Source organism: Malaclemys terrapin, chromosome 1, assembly GCF_027887155.1.
Source record: "Malaclemys terrapin pileata isolate rMalTer1 chromosome 1, rMalTer1.hap1, whole genome shotgun sequence".
NCBI lineage: Eukaryota > Metazoa > Chordata > Testudines > Emydidae > Malaclemys > Malaclemys terrapin.
The window spans coordinates 179,493,921-179,517,065 of record NC_071505.1 but is presented as its reverse complement, the minus strand read 5'-3'; positions in this window follow the sequence as shown (position 1 = coordinate 179,517,065).

Here is a 23,145-nt window from a genome sequence, read left to right as displayed (position 1 = left end):
GCATAAATTTGTTAGTCTGTACATCAGAAAGTGTCTAAAAGTATCAAAAGTAACAAAATAACACAAAGGGAACTGTTTTTAGGGGTCTATTTCTGTATTACTTAGTATTTAACTTTAATCTAAACTAAAATGCCATCATTCAAAGGGACCAACAACTGAGTATAGAAATCATCAGATTGTTGTCCTATCAGTTCTCAACAGTAAAGAAGAGCCTTTCTGACTGAGCTCTCAAATATATGGGGACTGATTCTCCATTAGTGTAAATGGGCATAGCCCTGTGCTTTCAAATACCCAGAGGGCATGTTGTACTGTCTGTCCTGCCTTCAAAACAATGTCCTCATTTGCTATACTTCTTACCCATTTTCCTTTCTGTAGGCAGACATTCAATTGAGACACTTAATAAAAACCTATTTTTTTTTAAGTCTTGTGTAAAGGTCACTTGAAAGGGAAAAATTCTGAGTGTATACATAAATAATACTGTCCAGATCATTTCAAAGATAGTTTTGTTTGACATCTTCCCTTTCCTTATTACCAAGAAATCAATGACTCTGCCAAGCTAAGTGAATCTATATACCCCAATGGTGTTAAATTGTTCTTATTCAACAAGAGAGTTTAACAAAAGGTGTTTGATTTCCATCCTCTGCTTTTCCATCTCTGTGCATGTGTGTGTGTGTGTCTAGAGTTGTTTAAAATTCAGAATTCTTGTTTTATAGAGTTTTGCATGAAAATTGCTACCATATAATTGCAGGGCATCTCCTGCCCCTCTTCATGAATTCAAAAGACTCTCTGCTAGCAGAATTAGTTCCACTGTGTGTGGGGAGGTTGGCAGGATTTCAAGATTGCACAGAGACTGCATTCCTAGTTGGCATAAAACTCACTTTGAATGGTCACACATGGAATAGTGGGACTTGAAGATCCACCTTTATACAAATCCTCTTGAATGAAATCTTGGTCCCATTGAGGTGAATGGCAAACTCCCATACAGTAAAGCCAGGATTCACCCTTGCTGTTTCTATCTTGTGTGTGTCGGGGTGGGGAAGTGTTGGTCTGCAAGTCTTAGCTATTAGGCAGGTGCAGACTCCATGAAATGGTATCATCCCCACTTTGCTGTTTGTTTGTTTTTTTTTTTTTTTTAATGGGTCCCATTATTGAGACCATAACAAACTGACAGAACTTTTCTGATTACTTAGCATTTTTGCACATAGAATCACAAAAATTGGAAAGGAAAAGACCAATTCAGCCCCATCAAGTCCAGATCTCTGCTCTTGCATAATTGTTCTTGACAGTATATATGTTCTAGTATCTTGTCTAGTTTAAATATTCCAAGAAACGAGACTTCCACCACTTGCCTTTGGAGACTGTTCTGCCTCTTGATGCCTCTTGTTCTCAGGAAGTTTTCCTGATATTCAATCTTATTCCATTGTTCCTAGTTATTGTGCTGTAGTCCTTATAAATACTACTCAGCAGCAGCATCTTCCTCAGTGACTTGCTGGTATCTATTAACTCTCCCACTTGAGATTGCCTTTTTATAGGAGACTAACTTTCTTCCCCACTCCTTGCTCCTAAATGTGCCTTGTTGGGACTGGCCCTTTAAATTTCATATAGGCAAGTTTTCTGTGCCAAGTGATTTTAAATGTCTATTCAGGTGTCAGTAATCAGAATACTCTTCCAGACATATTAACCTAACTGGTGATTTATAGCATGCTCAATGCCATTATATATGAGTGCTTTCAGAGCACAGCTGTTTCATGGTAGTTCCAGAGTTTGAACTCTGGGGATGAGCAATAAGGCCTGGACGTGCTTATGTGTGAACTAAGCTCACTTCTATGGTGTGTTTTGTAATTAAAAACAGTGGGAGGTGTCCCTATTTAGGGGGATGGGGAGAAAACATTTCCAAGTTCATGGGCTTAATTCTTTACCCTACAACTGGCAAAGTTATTCACCCCCATGCAAAACGAATATGAGGTGGGTGTGACATGCTAAGATTTTGTTTTGTTAGTATTTTACTATTATCTCTTACAGAGGCGCCGACTCCATGGGTGCTCTGGGGCTCAAGCACTCACTGAAAAAAATAGCACCCACAGGGTTAGATTAATCTTTTGTGGGCCCTGGCATCTGAACCGTGGGCCTGTCCCCACTCTACCCATGCTCCACCCCAAGACCCTACTCCCACTCAACCTCTTCCACCTGAGGCCCTGCCCGTCGCTTGCTCGGGGATAAGACGGTGAAGAGGAGAACCTTCCGGCAAAAACAAAAGTCAGCTCCTGTGATCTCTTATAGAAATCATAGGATTTACTGCAACAGTACAAGTAACAACTCCAGCACACACAGGCAACACTTAATTTCCTCCTAGACCTCTCCCACCTGACCCAAACCAACAATATAACAGGATATTACAGCTCAGAAAAATCTGTGGCTAGCGCATGCTAGCTGATTCAGGCTAACAGGACTTGATCTACAGGGCTGTTTCCTTGCTGTGTAGACTTCCTGGCTTGATTGGGAGTTCATGCTCTCGGACCCTGAGTCATGGGAGGGTCCTCGAGCTTGGGCTTCAGCCCTAGCCTGGAAGTCTACACAGGAAAACAGGCCTACAGCCCGAGCCCCATGAGCCTGACACAGCTGGCATAGGCCAGTCGCAGGTTTTCCTTTGCTGTGTAGACATATCCTAAGATAAAAATACAGCACCAACTTTTGGTGGAGGTTCTTTCTGTAATCATTAGATTACCCTCACTTTGCCCAGTTGCATACAACATCAGCTGCTAAAGAACAGTGAATCATTAGACCCCATCTGATCTCAAAGATTATTTGTCATGGGAAAAAACTGGTAATGGTTAATATCTTGAAAAATAGGTTGCAGTTGTAAAGTACCTAACACTGAGTTAAGCCTTTGACTTTTCATAATCTCTTCTGCTTTTAGAACCAAGGTTTCAGTTTAAAAGAGAGGCAAATTAAAGTAAGCATTCTAAGCATCTCATTAGTGAATCTATCAATAAGTATTAAAGAAATAAAGATCAGAAGAAATGTTAGGAGTTTGAACTCAATGTTAGTAATCAGGCAATTAATAAATGATATGGGAGGATGTTTCAAGTCTTCATTAAGAGCTGCTTTGATATCGTGATGAAAGCCTTTCATCTGTTTTGGATCCTATCACTTCAACTTTAAATTTACTTATATAGAAAATAGTATTGTTTAATCCACATCCTGCCAACACAGTGGACTAATAATATTTTAGAAATTCTTATGAAATGATCCTTTTGTAATGTACCCTAGTACGTTAGACCTCAAACTGAAAGATTATATTTAATCCTACACAAACTTCATGAGGGTGAAGTTAATTTTGCAGATACTCCCATTTATCTGAAACCCTATTATCTGAACTACCACATTATCCAGATTGCAGCCTTGTCCCCCCAGCATGAGGTACATGTTGCAGAGGGCATGTATCTTATGCTGGGGGACAAGGAAGGGATTCAGATAATGCAGAGGTTTGGAAAATAGAGCAGAGACCCCAGGCCTGGACTGTAAGGAGGAGTCGTCTCTGGCCATGGGGGAGGCCACCCTGCTGCTGAATGGCTCCTGCCCTCTCGATTATCCAGACTCTTGATTATCCAAATAAAATCCATGTTCTCCATGCTATTTGGGGGGTAATTGGGAATATACTATATTTAGTTAACATGGTTATTTGGGACCCAGCTGTGCCTTCATGAGGTCTGGGGGGGGGGGAGAGGTGTGAGAGAGAGAAGAAAAAGACACAACACTCTGTATTGCAAAGGAAGGTTTGATGTGGAACTTGCCTGCTCAACAAACCAAAAGAAGTAACAGAGCATTATACAGAATGCTCCACTTCATATAAACATCTACTTTTCCAGCATTTTTGCTGCTCATAAATGACAACAAATATGATTAGATAAAGGACGTGCAATATGTAGTGGCAATATTTCAGAGCTGGCACTGAGACAAGACTTCCTTCCAGAAAAGAGATCAGTTGGTCTGAGTGTGAAGCATCCATGTGGACAGATAGAAACGTAGGCAATTAAGAGACCAAATCTGTGCGTGACTTGGAGGTATGTATTGAGAAGATAGCCAGCTAAGAACGTTCAAGCCGTTATCCTTGCTGATGTCATGATACATTAAATCATGACATAATGCAACAAAAGATTTTGGTTTTACAATAGGCCAGTGTTTCCCAAACTTGGGACACCACTTGTGTAGAGAAGCCCCTGGCGGGCCAGGCTGGTTTGTTTACCTGCCCCCTCCACAGGTTCGGCCGATTGCAGCTCCCACTGGCCGTGGTTCGCTGCTCCAGGTCAATGGGAGCTGCTGGAAGCGGCGTGGGCTGGGACGTACTGACCGCTGCTTCCCACAGCCCCCATTGGCCTGGAGTGGTGAACCGCAGCCAGTGGGAGCCGCGATCGGCTGAACCTGTGGACATGGCAGGTAAACAAACCGGCCCGGCCCGCCTGGGGGCTTACCCTGGCGGGCTATGTGCCAAGGTTGCCGATCCCTGGACCAGTGTGATCAGCTAGTATAACTGTGTAACACAAGCCACAGAACTTCCCCAAAATAGCTCCTGTTTGAGCTAGAGCATATCTTTTAGAAAAAATCCAATCCTGATTTTAAAATTGTCAGGGATGGAAAGAATCCAACACAGCCCTTAGTAAATTGTTCCAATGATTAATTTACGCATAATTAAAAATGTACACCTTTCAAATCTGCATTTATCTATCTTTAACTTCCAGCCATTTATACCTTTGTCTTTTAGATTGAGGTGCCCATTAACAAATATTAGTTTCTCATGTAGGTACTAATAGATTGATCAAGTCACTTCTTAACCTTCTTTTTGTTAAGCTAAGCTCCTTGGAGAAGGGAAGTTCCTGGCCTTGGTGCATCATGGGAGATTTAGTCTGGCCAGGGAGCCCAGTCAAAATAAGAGAATGGAGATAGGAGGAAATCAAACTACCCTCTCATGAAGCTCTGTGATAGCATTTCCAAATCAAAACATTTAAGGGTTTGGGCCCTCTGTTTTTTCATGAAAAATCAAAATTTTCTATGGAAAGCAGATGGTGGTTGCAAAAAACCTTTGCTGAAAACCAGTTTTTATACAGAATTTTCAACCTGTCCTGGAATTAACTCCCCTATGGGCACAACTGGATGTCCTGCAGTGCTAATCAGAAGGGGAATGTTTTAATGTTTATCTTAGTATCCCTGATCCTGGGATTACAGCATGCAGATCTGGTTCCCTAATACAAGTTACAGCAGCCTAAGACCTACTTTAGTTTACACTAACTGCAAATGGCACAACACAGCTGAATCCCAGCCAGGGACTGGTATGATGTAAGGTCATCGCAGCCATATCCCTTTTCCTCCAGCCATGTTAATTTCACTGGCTTCAGGAAAGGGGAAGAAGTGAGATCCAATTCTTACATCAATGAATGATTTCCCGTACCTTCCCTTATATCGATGTTCTTCCTAGAAGAGTTTAAGATAGCTCTATTGCCAGAGTCCACAGCAGTGTGACACAAAGGCAACTACACTGCTCCCAGGAGTCTGATCCAATGTTTTCAAGACACTAGATATGACTGCTTCTAAACAAAAGGAACACACACGAGCAGCCCCTCTTGTTAGACTATGCATCTACAGTAAATCTCTTATTTTTCAAGGTAATTCTAAATCCATGTTGACAGAATAAACAACCACTTTTAAATGCATGATGTATTGTTCAACTGTTTTACCTGCTACAGAAAAGAGCCTATTGATTTCCCCCCCCCCACCGCCTTGAGGCAATTATTGTGGTACCAGATGTTATGATTGTTGTTAACTATTATATTGTATGGGCAGTGACATACTTGGTGCTAGTAGCTAATGTGCAGGCTAATATCAAACAACTATTTTCAACAATAAAAGGTAACAGTACCAGATACTGGTGTTTGTTCAGCATTTTATTGTGACAATCTAAAAACTGGAGAAAAATCTCAGAGTTGAAAACTAAAGCACCCTTTAAATTTATGCTGTAATTTTTATCCATCTATATATGGCAAAAAAGCAACACTTTGATTTTAGTTTGGGGGATTGAATCAATTTTATACAAATACTTATTGAATTCTAATATTACTCAAGAGTTAAACCAGTTTCTTGGATTGAGCTGTACTGCCCATAGACTTTAGTAATATTGCAGAACAAAAATAACTGTTCTAATTTAAAGGGCAGTGACTTACTGCTATTTCCCTTTTGCCCAATCAGTATTGTTACTATTCTTTGGATTTTTATAGGAGTGTACTGTGCACTTAAAGAAACAGTGTCAGACTTAAAAGTTACTCTTCATCTCAAAACCAGTTACTGCCATTGTACGTAACCCCTAAAATTACTACTACTAAAGAGATTAGACAAAAGCATACTTTCCTCAGCTTTTTTGCAGTTTGTTTACTTTGTGCATTTTACAGAATTTTGCTTACTGAGTGTCAGTGATCCCTCTATAGTCAGTCAAGCCTCTGTGCCACAACTGACTGTTACTGATACTCAGCTAATGTAAATTGTCATAGCTCCTTGACTTCACTTTGCACTAGTTGAGGATATACCTCATGGCTGGATCCCCACTGGAATCAATGGGGCCCTGCCCTGGCAGTTCTCAATACAGGACTGAGGACTTATCCAGTTTCCCTTTTCCCTTGTATGGGTATTTTGCCACTAGGAGGGGAAGTCTTTTTTTTTTTTTTTAAAGTGACTATAAACCTACAGCACAAAGACTCAGGCACAGGTATAGTATCTGAAACAACATTTAACTGTTCAATATGGGATTGCTTTCAAGCTGGTGCTGATCATGAGATGTGTCAGCAGAGCTTGTTGGTAGAAGTGGGCAAAATATTCTTTTTTTAACTAGACACTAGCCTGTTTACAAAAGCAATCTGATAACAACGTTAAAAAAATATATTTTGTTCAAACTTTCATTAAAAAATTCACTGTCCAGAGGCTGGTGGCAGCTGGACTAGCCATTTCTCCTTGAAAAGACTTACAAATCTTGAAAAGAAAAATCTTGAGAAGAAAGTGATTTTCCTAACATCCATGCCATTCAGAAGCACTGAAATTTCTTGGTAGTCTGCAAAACTATAACCCTGATCTTGCAAGGTGATCTGAGTAGTAAAAGCTGCTTGCACCCATGTGGAGCCACATTGAAGTTGAGAGGGCTCTACCTGGATACAGAGGTCCATCCACACAGATACAGCTTCATTGTTCAGCAACTAACACAATGGGGTCTGGTCCATGACTGTGGCTCCAAACTACTACTGCAATACAAATCCTGATTAATAATGTTACAGGCATTATTTTCTTGAAATATTTTGAAATCACATTTTAAATAATCAAAGTTTGTCAGACAAGTAGTTTGATATATAGATCATTACACTTTTTTAAAGATAGTAGAAAGTTGTAGCAATTTGTCTGAGCAAAAATATTAATTCTGATGCTCTGTTCTTGCAGTATTGTTCAGTAGCAGGTTCCTAAGCATGTATACCCTACCACATACACTTTTCATGAATAGTGCATTTATTCTTTATTTATTCAAACTTATTCTGTTTGAGAGTAATACTTCTTATGAGTCCTGACTTGTTCATTCCTGCATGACTGTAATTACCTAATCACTTCAAGTTTGCCTTTTAAATGTAGTGCAAAAATATCAGACTTTACTAACCTAGGGCTTTGTCATGTTATGGCAGTACAGTGTGTTGATCTCTCTTCCACCAGATGATGATCCTTCCAAAATTTCCACATCCTCCAATCCATTTCACATGTACGCTGCTAGCCCATGTTTTGGATGGTTAAAAGCAGCGATTTTGGTATAGTCATAGATTTTTATATCTGGCAGCTTTATCTTCTTCTTTTGTGTGTGTTTCTTGGAAGGCCACAATGTCAATGTGATGGTCTTTGAGGGTCCATGAGAGGTAATCTGCTTTTTCCCTGACATTGCCCTAGCTGTCAGCATACAAGCCTCCATACCATCAGCTGCACCCAGATCTTAGCACAATGGCTGATTTATTTCCAATGTTGGAAACTTAGGCCTAACGCAAAAAACACCCATGGTAACTGCTTTCCATGTGAACAATAAAATGGTGAATACCAAACTTGATGTGCAGTTCTGTGTTGAGCACGTCAGCGATGAGGCTAATCCAAAGTATCTTGGCGTTACACTGGACCAGAATTTGACCTTTTGACAGCACCTCGAGAACACCCACGATAGGTCAGGTCTCATGTCGTGCTTATCAGGCTGGAACATCATGGGACTCCAGTCCATGGACCTTACGAACCACAACAATTGCTTTTGTATATTCTGCAGCTGAATATTGTGCACCAGTGTGGTCTCTCAGCAGTCACACTAAACTCACTCAAAAACTTTATGTGCATAGTGTTGGGGACTCTCAAATCGACTCCAGTTGACTGTCTCCCGGTCCTATCACACATCCAGCCTCCACAGATTAGAAGAGCTGCTCAGACATCTCGCTTTCCTAACCATGTCAATGCAAACACGAGGATCCCACTGCACCATGACCTGCAGAACCCACCAAAGGCGAGATTAAAATCCCGCAGCCTTCTATGGAACTATATCAAGACCCTTACACCCAACCTCAGTGCTGAGCCTCAATGGAGAGTCACCTGGAGCATTTCAGCTGCTCAAAACAAACAGCTCTTTGTTGATCCTGTTGAGAAACCATCGGGTTTTGATTTATGTCGGAAAGACTGGTGCAGAGTGAATCGTATCAGGACATCTCATGGGAAATGTGGATAAATCCTCTGACTCATTTTCCATTTAAAAACACATTTATGTGACTGTGGTCACCAGGAACAAATGATAGAGCACACCATATCTAATTGTTTAGCTAAATACATCTTTAACACTTATGAGGGTTTTTTAATTATTATTTGTATTCCTATTCCTGAGAAGGTACCGAATATCTCATATTTGCTGTACTTTTCCAGTCTTTAAAGCCCAAATAGTGGCACTGAAATTTGGTGTAGTTGGAGGCCTATAGACAAATGAAGACTATTCACTGTCTATTTTGTACTGGGCAGGATATTATCACTAAAGCAGGAGAAGTAGAGCTGACATCTCTTTATTGAAAACTAAATGATTTTTCCATTACCATTAGCCTGTACCACTAAAAGCCGGGAGATTTATTATCAAATTACTAGGAAACACAAAGCATTCAATTAGGGTTTGACTCTGCGGTCAGATGTTTTTAATTCTTCTGCCTACACATCTTGCATGAATCTCTTTTACTTGTAATTTATGGAATATATTATGAGAATATGTTTAATGTTCACTTTCCTCAAAAGGCAATAGATGGAAGTCAGTTATTTTTATACATTTTTTTTTAAATCCCATAAGTCTAACAAATTTGTTTGTAAAATTACAGTACAGTTATATTCAGCTGATTGAAAAGCACAATGTTATATCTACCACATTACTACTGACTCATCAGTAATATATGAGTAAAGTTACAACATAGAATATTTCAGGATGGATTTAGGTGACATTTTTCTAGTACCACTAGGATCCTGGTTTCTCTAGATTCATTCAGATATTAAGAAATACGTGGCCAGATTGTGCAACCTGTACTCATGTTGCATATCTATGTATTTTAGGTATTTACACATCCCCCATAGCTGCAGTATCTGAGTCTCTCAGAATCTATAATGTATTTATCCTCACAATGCCCATGTGAGGTAGGGAAGTTCTATTATCCCCATTTTACACATGGGGACTTGAGGCACAGACAGACTAAGTGAGTTGCAGGAAGTTTGTGGCAGTGCAGGGGATTGAATGCTGGTCTCCGAAGTCCCGTATGCTGCCAGCAGTCCACTGCAGTTAGCCCACAGTGATTAGACTTTCATGTGAATGTTATGGACAAGTTTAATAATACTGGTGCTGAGATCTAGATTTGAATACCCATTTTTAAAACTTGGGTGTGGGGTGGTTGTTTGAAAAGAATCCTCTCCCAAAGCTGGTGGTAGTTTTGGTATGATCCTATTGCCTAATAAAATATGGTGGTTTTGCTCAGTGAACCAAAGCAGTAATCCTCAGTCTTGCAAAGCTGAAGAGCCACTTCAGTGGAGATATTGGGAGCAACTAAATCACTTTAGACTTGTGGTCTGAGATGGAAAAAAAAATCCACCCATTGTGCCATGACTTCTTGTGACTCATTATGACACTCACTTCTCTCTTCCTTCACCATTTCTTCCCTGGCTGCCAGAAGCAAATATAGGGTGTTTCTCGTTTTCCCTCCAGAATCAAAGGACCTCTGATCAAAGCAAAAGATTCCATAAGAACCATATACAGTGTCCCAAAGAGCTGTATGTGGTATTAGAGCCACAGATTGAAGATCATTATGAGAGCATAAAATGTCTAGGCCCATAGAACACAAGCCCAGAAATGCACTTGGCAGTGTGCACTAGTGGAACCTGTTTGCCAATAGACTATTCCTCCTTTCACAATTTGGAGGCTCTAAGTTTTAACAGAGGCCAGTGCTATAAACCTGATATAAAATAAGGAACAGTGGTCCATCTGGGAGGAACATTGACCTGATTGATAATCCTTAAGGTCTAACAAGAGACTTCCTTTAAAAAAAAAAAAAACCCAAATACTTAATTCCCTTAATCAGGCAGGAGTTACTTTCAAAGAGGGATCATTGTAGACTGGAAGTCAACTGGAAACTATTCAAAAGTCACCAGGGTCAAATTAAATTACTGTTCTCATTCCTAGTGCTGTATATTCAAACCATATACTTGCTGCACATTTGGAATAGCTTTGAGTCTTTGCTAGAGAGGAATTGGTGATAGATTAGAAATTAACAAACCTGTTTTCCTGGAGCTCAGGTGAAGGTACACTGAAAGATACAGAAATGCCACTTTCCTGCCTCTAGCTGTATCACACCTGTGGTTTAAAGAAGAGGGACTTCAAGTACCAATTGATACATGAATTGATTCATTCACTGGTCTTTTCTGTTCTTTTTACAGCCTTTGTCACACAAATAATTCCAAGTAAGCACCACACACTAAAATTCCAGAATTTCCATTCTCATAGAAGCCATTAAGTAACTATCTTTGTCAGTACAATCATCATGAATACTCTAGATTGGCAGAATGAAAGAAAGTAAGCAGATGCAGTACTAGCTAGATACACATCCAAAACCAATGAGGCCACCGGACCTAAGTGGTCATCAGCTAAACTGTAGCTTGTTCCTGGTTAATGAACCATCATTGACCTTCTGTACTCAGAACAATATTACCTGGATATTAAGTGTTATGTCTGATTTTTGTATTAACCTCTTTTATACGTCATGATTAGTGGACTACAGTAAGATCTATGAATTCTGACAAATAAATCAAATGTCTTTCCTACAGAACTCAATCTAAGAATGTAAACTTATTAGCATTTTAGGCTCTCTCTCCAGTAGGAAATTGCTTAATCTATTTATTTTAATTCCCTTGCCTGTAGGACATCTCTCTGTGTCTTGGAAATAGCATTTGACAAGGACTTGAAGATTACAATGCTAAGATTTATAATAATAATAATAATTAGATGCATTTGTAGCATTTCCTAGTTAATTTATAATATAGTACCATTGTAATAAAAATGAAATATCAGAAGTTTAATAGGGAACACTTAAGGTCTTTCCTAGAGGTAGGGCCAGATTCTCAGCTGATGTAAATCACCATAGCACCTTTGATATCAATGGAGCTACACCTATATGCAGAAGCAGATGATTTGGCAGGAAGCGATGCAGGCCAAGGGATGTGCTGGCCTCCATTTCCCGCAGCCCCCATTGCCCTGGAATGGAGAACCACTGCCAGTGGGAGCTGCGATCAGCCGACCTTGCGGATGCTGCAGGTAAACAAACCATCCCGGCCCACCAGGGGGCTTAACCTGGTGGGCTGTGTGCCAAAGGTTAACAATCCCTGGACTAGAATGTCCAAGGAGACTGTCTATGACTCCTTGGTAAGGCTGTTACAGTGATCCAGGAGTTCCATTTGTTACTGGGTGAGTTAAATCTAATTATAGAACAGAGATCGGCAACCTTTGACACGCGGCCCGCCATGGTAAGCCCCCTGGCGGGTCGGGACGGTTTGTTTACCTGCCACATCCACAGGTTCAGTCAATCGCGGCTTCCACTGGCCGCGGTCCGCCAGTCCAGGCCAATGGGGCCCGCAGGAAGCGGCGCAGGCCAAGGGATGTGCTGGTGGGCTGCATGCCAAAGATTGCTGATCCCTGTTATAGAACACACCACCAGTTTCAGGTCTCTGCTCTGCTTTTGACAGTCTGCCTTGAGGTTGGCACTTTCAGGTGTGAGCCACTCCAGACAGAGAAGGGAAGGTTAAATGAATTTTATTAAGATTACAAAGTTAAGCCCTCCATAATTAGGAAATGCCCAGAATTAAGGTTGCCTGTGGGTACATTTACACCGGAATAAAAGGCCTGTGACAGGACTGCGGCTGGCCCTGGTCGGCTGACTTAGGCTCGCGGGACTTGGACTGCAGGAATAAAAATTGCTGTGTAAACATACGGCTCTGGGATTCTCCCTCTTCATTAGGTCCCAGAGCTCAGGCTCCAGTCTGAGCCCTGCAAGGCAAGTCAGCTGCCCTGGGACAGCTTTGGGTATTTAATTGCTGTGTAGATGTACCCTGCGTAATCATAATTCGGCCCCCCTTGTCCGTATATATTATGATATGGTGTTTAAGGGTGCCAGCCTCATTCAGCATGTAGGATGGGCAGTGGATGCATCAGGCATGTGCAGTAAGGAAGGTGATGTCTGTGGCACACCTGTCTGACTCCCTTTAGAAACTGGAAGATGCATAGAGAATGAAGAAGAGCACCGCTTGTGGCATCTTAATTCTGGTGTTTCCTAATGTTTGAATGCTCTGAAATCTTAATGTTTTAAAGTCACTTTTGTATGTAATTTCCTAGGGGTTTTTTTTTTAAGACAAAAACAGATAATATCTGCAACTATCCCTCTGCCCCTCCCCCATCATCATAGTTTGAACTCTAAACCTTTAGTATGGAAACTGAACCCTTGAGCTAGAGGACTAACTATGTAAGCTGGCAGCAGGAGAGTATGGTTTTCCTATGTGAAGCGGCCACTAGAGGTGGATGCATAACACTAAAAAAGTGGGTTCCACTTCCGTGGATAGCCCCGTCTTAAAGTCAGCATAGGCAAGGATAATGTCAGGCTGTTACTGAGGGTACTTAGGCTGTTACTCCGGGTTCGGCGGTAAGCAATCTATCTTCTGGGATCGATTTATCGCGTCTTGTCTAAACGCAATAAATCGATCCCGGAAGTGCTCGCCATCAACACAGGTACTCCTGCTCCATGAGAGGAGTACGCGGAGTCGACGGGGGAGCCTGCCTGCTGCGTGTGGACCCGCGGTAAGTACCTTGTAGTTCGAACTAAGATACTTCGACTTCAGCTACGTTATTCCCGTAGCTGAAGTTGCGTATCTTAGTTCGAACTGGGGGGTTAGTGTGGACCAGCCCTGAGTGGTGGTGTGTAAGTGGATGGGATTTGGTGCTGCTAAATGAGATCTGTCGGTTCTGCTCCCAGCTCATGTAACCTCTTTGTAGGTATGAGGCCTTGTGTAATAACAAGGGGCTACAAAAGGTGCAGAATTAGTAATATCAGTCAGTACAAAGTGAGTCTGGAACTCCTGGTCTCCTGGTATGCAGTGCATATTCACCTAAGGCAAACGGTATTTTGGTGGAGGAAAGCACTGGCATCAGCAAGAGGACTATTTTTGTCAGTGTTCTGTCCAGAATTTGAGCTCTGTGTGGAATGCTGAAACAAGGCAACAGGGTAGGACATGCACACTGTTGAAGGAATTTTTGCTCTGCTGCCAGAAACAAGCACAGATGAGGAATGGGGGTTCTGACAGTCTGTAACTGCCAAATCTGAATGGATTCCCATGAGGTTAGCAAAAGGCATTTCCTTGACCCGAGGACTATGCCTCTTTCGAATTTCCAAACACTGCTGCCAACTACGCTGCAGCTCTTCAAAAATAGGTCACAAGAATAATTGATAATGCAAAGTGTTCAATAACTTTAACATAGTTGTTTCTGTCCCCTCCCTCATAAAGGGAATTACTTTGTCCACCACTAAAAACAGTCAGTTTTGGGGTGGAGAGCAGCAGTAGACATCCTACTTTTACAGAGTGCTGTAGGATCTCTAAAATCCATGCAGACCAAACAGGAACTAGGTTTGTGAATTATAAGTATATTAAAATTTATGCGTAAACCACTGTCACAATTTCCAACTATTAGAGAATTTTGGATGCCTCTACGTGCTATAGTAAGCAGCATCTAAGACAAAAATTTAATTAACTACAACTGTAGCTTCAAAGGATCTGTACATATGACTAATGGTATAGCTAGGCTCTATCATTTGCTGATCTCTGAAGAACATTCAGCTTGTCTTTGTCAAATAAGGAATGACCTCAGTTAATAACAAATGCTTTTCATTAACTAAATGTGATTACAATTTCCTTAAAATCATCATCATCATCTTCACTCTGTGACCTGTCTCCTGGAAGGCAACCTCTGACACTATGAAGTAAATTAATAGGCCATAAAACATGCATTTTGTTGAGTTTGAACAACTACAATGCTCCAAGAGTTTTCAGGATTCATAGAAAATCTTTCATAATTTCTTAAATGTTCAAGGTTTCATCAAAAATATTAACTTTGTGCTGATGATTTTTTTTTTAGAATGTGTGTCTTACAGAATCCTACAAACCATCACTGTTTAAACATATATGCTTGCTAAGCTATTCCATTGCCTGATGTCCTCCCAGATTTTGATTGACAAGGAGAGACGAGGTTCTTATTATGAAATGAAAGCCAGACCATTGTAGTAATTATTAGAGATGGGTAAACCAGTAGGAACCTAGAACAATCTAGGTTTTGGAAAATTCCAAAAAGCTTTGCAAATTTGCAAATCATTTTCAAGTGTTATTTTATTCAAAGGGATGCTGCCGCCTCACCGATCCTGGATCCTGATTCTCCACTGCCTGGCACTCTATGTAGTTATTTACCCTGAAGAGGCTCAACCAAAGTAGAAGGGTAGCATTTTTCATCTGCTGTGCACAGGGGTCAATGACAAAAGATGCAAACTGTCAGCATTCCACCTTGATTGTGTATAAAACCACTTAGCGTGAATGTCAATAACTATAGGGTGCAAGGTAAAGGAGAATGAGGCCCCATAAGTTATAAGCAAACATAATAATTTCACATTGTTATTGATAACACCTTAAATTGTTAACAATGAAAGATTTTAAATGTACGGTTAATTTTTTAGTATTTATGCTCTATGGTTACTTTGATTACTATTTCTTTCAACTTGGGTAGTTAAGGCAGTTTTCCATTTTGTTTATGGTCAGTTTCACTTCCAGGTTCTTAGTTTACCAATGTTTGGATTTCAAACACTATAGGAAAATGTTTGTTTGAAATCAATTGTCATATCATTGGAATATATCTCTTGATCATGGGGAAACAAATTATGCTTAGGTTTAATAAAGGCATAGTTTTACAAAATCTAAATTTTGAGCTAAAATTGAAGTTACATATCCATTTAACATTTTGTATGTAATGGAATAGAGATGTATGGTCACTTACAAAGAGAATAAAGGTACAGCCCCAAAGAGTTCCAAATCAAGAGCCCACTCCTGCAATATGATCCACACATGTGGACCCTTGTGCCTGCATAGACCATCATTAACTTTAACTGGAGCCAGTTGTAGGATCAGGTCCTCGGACAGGAATGGCAGGACACAGTACGAAGTGACATCAGGCAAGGAAGGAAGTTATGTATTTTCTTGTTTTTGCAAGGTTAATTCCAGTTTTATTAACTAAGATTTAATTGTCGCTGTGGGAGTCTTTGCTATCTACAGAGTGATTCAACTTTTGTCAAGTATCGGGGGTAGCCGTGTTAGTCTGTATCCACAAAAACAGCAAGGAGTCTGGTGGCACTTTAAAGACTAACAGATTTATTTGGGCATAAGCTTTCCTTGTTGTTCAACTTTTGTGATATCCCTCCACCCACATAGGTGAACCCATCTATATTCAAGAGACAACTTTTTTAAAATGTGGTGTGTTCTCATTTTCTTTTCCCCACAAGGGAGTTCTGTGGTATTCAAACACTGAAAGAAAAATAAAATACATCACTTTGCCTACTGCATAACCTCCTATACAGGAACATAATTAAGACCAGACCTATGATCAGTTGCTTTAAGAATGAAGTAGCTGCTGGACTGCAGTGGAAATCAATCTACCCTATTGGAAAGTAATGAAAACTGGTAGGTTCAGATCTCATTCCTCCAGACACTTAGGGTATCCTGCAGTTAAAAATATTATGAAATGAACAAAACTCCATTAAAAAATACAATTTTGAAGCCAAATAACAATAAAAAGTGAAAGCAGCATCATTATAAGGGGAGGAGTCATACAGCAGGCTGACCGTGATTAAAAAATAGAGCAGCTGTGAATCTTTCTTTTTTTTTTTTTTAAATGTACAACATTTTCAAACTTAGTTATCCAAGCCAATAGTGGCTGCGAGTGCTCAGCTCCTCTTAAAAGCAGACCACTTACTCAGGTGGCTAAATATAGATTTGGGTGCCTAACTCTGATCATCCAGAACTGGACGTTTTTTGCTTATGTCCTCAGTAGCTTTTTTTTCTCCCTCACGGTAATGAAGGATGAGCTGAGGTCTAAGTAGAACACTTTATGGGGCTACCTGGAGACAGCCTTGTCATCCACTGTCCTACAGTGCAATGCTAGAATTACTATAAGGTAGGTGATGCATAAGTGTTGATACTCACTAGATAGAGGATCCATGGAGAAGTTATCAAATACTGGCAAGTTCCTCCATATGTATAATCTCTGAACTTTAAATGTGGCTTGTTAGCAACTCATCATTATGCCCTGACTCCCACCTGGTTGCCTTGTGCTGTCTAGGAGACATAATAATCGAGGCCAAGCCAGTAATGGCTACTGCTATCCCATTCCCCAAAACACTGCTTCTCTCCCTACTGGCTCCTAAATTGTTTTATGGAGCTGCTATAATAAGAGACCAATAAACATTGTTCAAAATAGAACAAATGTTAACTGGCATTTTGTTTAAGCAATTACACAGCACTAAAAAGGAGCCTACTAGCCATCAGAGTAAGGTAACAGAAAGCAAAAAATAAAACCATGCTGGTGTCAAAGTAGTGTGATAGTTTTATCTGGTATTAGCTTGAGTGCCTTCCTCCTTGATTGTTTAATGGTGGCAAAGTATATATTGGAAGATGCCCCTAATGGCTAACTCGTTTACAAAATGTGGACCTGATTCTCCTTTTCCTTACAACCTGTGTAGTCACTTACACACTTGTAAAGTGGATATAAAATAATATGTATAAAATGAAAATACGAATGTGGGAACAGGAGAGAGCAGGGTTGTGTGGGGAGCATGGGAAAAAGTGAGGTGACAAAGCATGGGGGTGAGGAGAAGAGAAGACCTCTATTCTGATGAATCACCATCTAATTTAGGATGTGATGTATGTATCTATGTAGGTTTCTATACCACACCTATCGTTGCAGTTCCATGGTATCGGTGTGTTCATGCCATACTATTCTGACAATATTTGCATACGTAGCTGTCAAACTTTTTTGTTTTGTCAAGAAATAATATCAAACACTTCTAAAGCATCTGAGGGGGGGGGAGGGAGATGTTTCCATTCACAAGGCACACAGTAATGAAACACCTTCCATGTCATTTTTTATGTGTCACAAATGGGATACTGCATGATTAAGCCTTGGGAAAGAATGGCGTGAAACAAAATACAATACCACAAAAGTGATAGTATAAATAATAATGGGGAATTGAACTTTGCCTCAACCCTCATGACTGAAACTATTATTATGCAGTGGGCCATATGATATTCCACAAGAGTGGAGTACGGATTCAATACTCATGGACTAGCGGAGACAGAATATGCCATTTTATTCCATCTACTTTCCACCAAAACAAATGTAATTAGAATAGGATGCTCAATGGAACATTAGTGATATATGCAAAAATATAGCATAGGGTGAGAAGAATAGATAACTCATGAATAGAGCTGGGTGAAAGTGTTTGGCCTATTATTCATCGAAAAATGCAGCTTTGGCAGAGACAAAACTAACTATCCAATTAGTTTTGGATGGGAAAAACTTTTTCCATGACCGCAAACTGTGTCTCCTCCGGATCCATAACCTTTAGCCTGATGGCTAGGGACTATGCCTGATGTTTGGGAGAAACAGGATTGAATCCCCAATCTGAAGCAGGAACTTGAACTCAGATCTGCCCCCTCCTCTCAGGTGGGCATCCTAACCACCAATTGGCTTTTCTGGGGGTAGGGTGGTCTCAGTATCTCCTATTGCATCTGTTCTACTTTGTATAAATACTTAAAGATTCATAGGAACAAAGAGAGAGAATAACTATAGCTTGGTGATTAAGGCACTCAATTGGGAGGTAGGACATGTGGATTCAAATCTTCTCTCTGCCTGGTTGAGCAGGGATTTGTGTATTAAAATACTTTATTAAGACAGATATTTTAGCTGTTTGTGACCCAAACTTATTCCGAAGTAGTTTATAGTTGTTGTGATTTTCCAAGTTAAACATTACTCTTGATATACTGGTGTTGAATCTTAAGTAAAATAGAGTAATGTTGGACAATGTACCCGTTTACTAATCTGAACATTTTATCAATCTCTCTAATTTGGTTACTTTGTAAGCAGGTTTGGAGGTGTGACAGTTCTTGGAGTACCTTGTTACTCCTCTGCCTCCAGCAACAAGAAGTCTTGCTTGTATTTAACTGCGTCAGCTCCCTGGCATCACCAGCCTGTTATCCACCCAAGCACTCACCTCTGGTCTATGCCAGACCTTAGTTTACCATGCAGATTAACAATAGCAGTCCCCCAGTCCCTTTGAAGTGTTCCTCTGTGGTGTCCCTAGAATAACTCTAGAATTATAAATTGAGTGTTGGTAACTTTACTTTGGCAAGCAGGTGGCTATATCTTTTTTTTCTTAACCGCTTGGGGTGGCAAAAAAGCCGGCCATGCCCATGTGGTTGCAGAGAAAAGGTTGAAATGTGAAAGGCTCAAAAACCCAAAGGCAATTTAAAAAAAAAAAAGCATTTAAAAAGGCTTAATCATGAGTTTCTCATGAATATTCAATTAGGGCCTCACTCATGGTTTTCTGAGTCCTTGGTATTGGCTATACTATCTCTGTGGAAATCCTCCATAAATGTTGGATTATTTTATTTTCTACTTTGCTCCATTCTTATATTTCAATACCAGACATCATTCTAAGACACAAGGAGAGTCCTTCTAAAATATGTATTGGTTTATTAAAGTGTACTGCCTTTCATAGCTAGTGGGTCACATTTTATAGAAATCCCACCAGCTCTCACCACAGGTGATGTTTGTAAAGTTTTGTTTCTCGTATAGGCATTGAAATAAAAGGACACTCAATTTGCACAATCAAACCTCCTTATTGCAAAGAAGACCTACTGCAGAATAGGTAGGAAGGTTCTTTAAGGGGAAAGGAGCTAAGGAGGGGGCAAAATTAGCAATAATAATGCTCTGATGTAGCACTTTACATCGATAGATGTCAAAGCATTTGACAAAGTCATTATTAAGGGGACCCTCCAAAGCTGCCCAGCTACCCTGGGAGGCGAGGGGACCCAGCAGCAGACCAACCCCCGCAGGCAGGGGGACCTCGGAACTCCCACTCACCACAGTGGGGGACCCGGGAGCCCCAGCAGCAGTGGGTGCTGAACCAGCCTCCTAATTTTGTCAGGGATATTTTTAGTGAAAGTCAGAGACAGATCACAGGCTTCCGTGATTTTTTGTTTATTGTTCATGACTTTTAATAAAAATATCCGTGACAAAAACTTAGCCTTAGTCATTATCCCCATTTTACAGATGGGGACACTGTGGCACTGGGAGGAAAGTCACTTTCCCAAGGTCACCTAGCAAAGCAGCAGCAGAGTTGGGAATAGAGCCCAACTTTCCTGAGACCCAGTCCAGTGCTCTATCCATTAGGCCCCACTGCCTCCCCACTCCATTGACTTTTGCCAGCAGTGAATTTGGCGCAATATGTACATGAATCAATGAAGTAAATGAAAATATCTGTAGTGTACTTGGCCATATTCATGCTGGGAATAATCCACTATCTTCAACAGGCCAAAAGCATTGCAAGGTTACTCCAGTGACTTCACTGGAGTTACCCCAGGGATGAATTTGGCTGATTCTGTTATATTTTTTTAGCTAAAGGCAAAGCAAACTTCAATTTTTTAATCCTGATTTTTAAGTACAGTGGCAAGTGCCCCAAGTATCTGAATAATCAAATGAATGTCTGATAGACTAGTCAAATATTTGTAAGTTCAGAATTTGTAGCCTAATTCCTGTGACAGGGCCATTCAAATGAAGGGACTGTCAAAATGACACTAAGTCCACTCAGCAGCAGAATAGATTATGATCTGCTGTAATTTCTAATACTAGTTTGTTTTTAAAAAAATAGCATAGGTCAAATTCAAGTTTCAAAATCACATTGATTATGCATTGCTGGATAAAGAACTGGAATATACACCTCTACCTCGATATAACGCTGTCCTCGGGAGCCCAAAAATCTTACCGTGTTATAGGTGAAACCACGTTATATTGAACTTGCTTTGATCCACGGGAGTGCGCAGCCCCACCTACCCGCCCCCGAACACTGCTTTACCGCATATATTCGAATTCGTGTTATATCGGGTCACGTTATATCGAGGTAACGGTGTATTGTCAATGAAAGGGACTAAAGCAGTCGTTCTTAACCTGGGGTGCATGCACCTCCTAGGGGTGCGAGACATGCCAGAGTTTTTTAGAAGGTAAATCATCAAAATCACAAATTAAGCACAGGCACGTAAGTACAACTACTTTGTTTCATCAAACCTATGTATTTATTAACATTATACATTTTTTAATGATTACTGTAACATACAAACAAAAAATATATCTAGGTTTAAAGAACTGACCTACTTCAACGATTTTTGATAAGGGGTGCGAAAACATATTTTGAGAACCAAAGGGGTGCAGGCTGCAGTAAAGGTTTACAACCACTAAACTAAAGGGACAAGTTAACTGTAATAGGAATACAGTGTTCATCGGAGGAGAAGAAGGTCAATAAGATCCTAAGCAGCATCCAGAGTTGTAGTATAAATACAAGTCAAAAAAACGTATAGCACTGCACAGGGTCACTGAGAAGTCCCATCTGGTATAATGTGTCCAATTTTGGGCATTTTACCACCCTGGGGAAGTATAACTTCTAGAGCAGTTTCAGAAAAGAGCTACTAAATTGATTGCTTTGGAAGATGTCTGCATGATAGATTTGCTTTTGTGACGTGGGGTAGGAGGGTTTTAGAATCAGGAATGGAACACGGCTATCAAGATTTCTGGAGAATGAGCAAACTGGGTGGCATTTCATGTCATTTAACTTTTTAGTGACAAGAATAAAAGAATTAAGAGAAATAAACTGGTTTACTGCCTGTATGAGATGATCAACTGAACAAATTTAGGAGATATGAATAAAGTGGGATAAACTGATTACAAACAAATAATTACTCTAGGTTTTCATATTTATATGTAAATAAAACACACAATTTGTTGCCACTACTTTGTTGTGTAACTGACACATGTACGAGCAGTAAAAGAAAATAAGCTAAAATTTTAATTCTCCTTCTCTCTAATAAAATGAGTAAATTAATCTCTGAGAACAAGATAGTCCCTGTACCTGGCTTGGGTGTGCAAAGTGGATGTTGCAAGATGCTTTTCTTCCCACTTTGCATTCCTTCAGGGAGACCAAGAACAACTGCAGTTTCCATGCTGTCTTGAGCATAGGAGCTGCACACCTGAGCTGGCTGAAATTTCTGAACTTCAAATTTGAAAACTTGGAGGACAAAAACTGAAAAAATAATATAAAAGTATTTTCCCCCACCTTGCCCCCCCTTTTTTTTTTGTGTGTGGACTAGCTCCTACTACTCCTTGGTAGTGCCCTGTAGGGTGTTATTCACTCCAAAGAGAGTAGGGCGGTGGTTTTCAACCTTTTTTTATTTGCAGACCCCTAACAAATTTCAAATGGAGCCACAGACCCCTTTGGAAATCTTAGACATAGTCTGTGGACTCCCCTCCCCCCCCAGGGGTCCACGGACCACAGGCTGAAAACCACTGGAGTAGGGAACTATTACAGCAACACCTCTGCCCCCATCCTTCACTCTGCTACAGCCAGCAAAGCTGGCCAAGAGGAATAATCAGATGTGAAAAGGAATGCATGCAGCACTCCAAGTGTGTTGGAGTACTCCTGGAAGCACTAGGAATCCTTGAGGTACGATGCCATGCAGAGATTCCCCTGGTGATACAGCTTCAAATCAGGCCTGTGCCTCAATGGCACAATCACACACCTAGCTCAAAATATTCTAGGTTATAAACTCCTTAGCTACCAGAAAATGAACACTTGTGTAATAGGGTTGCTGACTCTGAAAACCCCATAGAGGAATGCAGTGTTCTTCTAAAATCACCCTAAACTACTAAACCTACATAATGATTCTGGGTAATTACTGCTGAGTTAGGCTAGCAAGTGGGACCTATTAACTCCTATCATCAGATGAGCGTGTTTCTGTGGGCCAGGTGGAAGCAGGGAGCGGAGACAGAGCCTTAGAGAGAACCAAACTCAGGAAGTACCAGCCCCCAGGATGTGGTGAGTTTGGAGATTGAATTCCTAGTTTCTGTGCGCTTCTGAGGATGGGGTGAGGACTCAGGCTACCTCCTCAAAGTTATTTAGGTGCCTAACTTCCATTTATTTCAACGGGAGTTATATTCCTACACACTTCTGTGAGTCTGGGTCTCAGCCCATTCACAAGCAATATACCTAGTGAAAAGGCATGTTTGCCCCTATGAATCTCCACTGAAGCCATAGAGAGCCCTTGATGCTAGTCTGTATCTCTGAGAGTCTCGGGTGTGGCTCTAGAAAGGCTTGTTGCAGTATTAAAAGGCTACAGCCAATCTATCTTAATGGCTGTACTGAAAAACCCCATGATGTGCTCAGAAATCCT